This window comes from Capsicum annuum, chromosome 11 (assembly GCF_002878395.1).
Source record: "Capsicum annuum cultivar UCD-10X-F1 chromosome 11, UCD10Xv1.1, whole genome shotgun sequence".
In the NCBI taxonomy this organism is placed as follows: domain Eukaryota; kingdom Viridiplantae; phylum Streptophyta; class Magnoliopsida; order Solanales; family Solanaceae; genus Capsicum; species Capsicum annuum.
Genome location: NC_061121.1, coordinates 102,753,054 through 102,755,736, shown reverse-complemented (window position 1 = coordinate 102,755,736; position 2,683 = coordinate 102,753,054).

The following is a 2,683-nucleotide window of genomic DNA, read 5'->3' as shown; positions in this document are numbered from 1 at the left end:
TGCTTTTTCAAAGTCTATTTTTATTCTGTAAATGACCTTAGGGTCCGATAATGTTTGCACAGAACGTAAAGTAAGAAAAATGACATCTTCAACTTTCGATTGGTCAGAACTAGCGATGGATGCACAATCTAACATAAATCATTGGATATATTAGAATAATGATTAGATCATTCAAAAAAATCATTAATTAAAATAAAAATTTAATTATAATTATACTTACTGCATCCTTCAAAAGGTTGAAGAAATCAAGAAATTTTGCATTTTTATCAGTTTTGGCCGACAACCATCTCAAGATTCTTGGACAAGAAACTTCTTCTTGGTAGTTTACTTGTTGTCTCAAATAGGGAATGGCTTCAAACGCCCAAGCCTATAAAATAATGTGAATAAATTAAAACCATTATTGAGTGAAAAAAAGAATGATATCATAATAAAAGAAAGAAACATTTACCATGAAAGCCCATGGAAAGCCATATAAGTTGACTGTCTTTGGCGCTAACGGAGTCAACAAATATTTGACAGTCATTTTGAAGCTTTCATAACCCCAATGATAGCTTTTAAACGCCTCAAGATTCTCGAAGAGCTTTATTAAACCAACGTTTATATAGTTGTTAATGTGTCTCGCCCAAAGAATATTATGTACAAACTAAACCAAACACAATGACTGCTTGTGCTTCTTTGAAAGTCCTTTACCTTTCAATGCTTCTATAAAATTTTTATTTTTGAAGCTTGGACCAACAATGGACACCATATCATCACGATCACACGACTTGTCTTTGGTTTTTTGGGGTGTGCGGGGTGTTTTTTTGGATTAGAATAGGTATAACATGAGAAGGAGAAGGAGGATAACATTTTAGTCCAGTAACTATGACAAACTCCTTCCAACCAAAACAAACAGGCATGCCGCAGTAATTTATCCATACCTTATCTATCTTATCTTTGTTTTCACACATAAACCTATGCTTGAGAAGTTCTTATACCATTTTTATTTGGAAACAAGCATTGTTGTCCTTCGACAAATCAAGATATTTCCAATGCAGCTGTTCCTAAAATAAGCATCCAATTTTTATTCTCGAAGTATTTTTTTGAAGGCGTCAAAAGATTTTCCCATGGATGACTTAACCATGAAATCACCCTTTAAATTTGCGGCACCATCACAATACATTCTCACAGGATAATGATCAATGCTGAAGGTTTTGACAAACTCTTTGGTGGAAGGGCTATTAGCATTTGGATCATCTTTTTTGAAATATTCCTCCTCCCCGTGTTCATCATATTCTACTCCTGATTGAGATAACACTTGTAAAACAAGCTCATAGAGTAGTAGATGTAGCCTAGCTGCTTCACTTGTTCCTTTACTTAGACTTGATTTGATTTCTGTTCTTTTGGGAGCCATATTATCTAAAATTAATGGGAACATAAAAAAATATATTATAGTTGATTAATGCATCATTAAAAAAGGATAATATTAAATCTAACATGTAAAACAGTAAAATAACAGTTGCAACAAATACATATCTATTGCACCAGGTAGGTTATCTATTTTACCAAATAACTAACCTATTGCAATGGATGAGTAATCTGTTGCAACAAAACAAAATATATCACTCATCTTTTAAGACAAATGAATGGTCTGTGCAACCGATCATACATCTGTTGCAACATATGAGTAATTTGTTGGAACAGTTAAATAACCTATTGCAATGGATGAGTAATTTGTTACAACAATACAAAACATATCACTCATCTATTAAGAAAGATGAATGGTCTGTACAATAGATCACACATTTGTTGCAACATATTTATGATCTGTTGAAATAGTTAAATAACCTGTAGCAATGGCTGAGTAATCTATTGTGATAATACAAAACATATCACTCATCTACTGAGAAAGATGAATGGTTTGTGCAACAGATCACCCATCTGTTGCAACATATAATTGATCTATTAGAATAATTAACTAATCTGTACCAATGGCTGAGTAATTTACTGCGACAATACAAAATATATCACTCATCTGTTGATAAAAATGAATGGTTTGTGCAACAGGTCACCCATTTGTTACAATATATTAGTGATCTATTGGAATAGTTATCAACGTTCAATATTATTTAGATTTTTTTCAATAAAAGGGTCGTCTATTGCGACAGATGAATGATTAGTTGAAAAAATCAAGTCTTGTACATGTTCTATTGGAAGAGTTGATAGGATTTTATCCAACAACAGGTTCATCTGTTGTATCAGATCTTGAATCTGATGGTTCCTTCGTTACATCAGATGTTTAATCTGTTGCATCAAATTTTTAATCCGATGGTCTCTCTGTTGTATCTGATAGTAAATCTATTATATCAGATGGTTAATCTATTGCATTAGATAGTTAAACTATTACATCATATGCTAAATCTGTTGCAATAGATTTTTTATCTGATGGTTCCTCTGTTGCATCAGATGGTTATCTGTTGCAGTATAATTTTAATCTGATGCTTTCTTTGTTGCATTAGATGGTTGATCTGTTACATCATATGCTAAATCTGTTGGAGAAAAAAATAGTAGCATGATTTTGTTCAACAGAACAATAACAATATCACCATTTTTACCAAGAATAAGAACAAATCAACCCAACAACGGACGCAACACAAAAAATACCATAATCATTGTTTTGTTTGTATAAACACAAACAATAAAA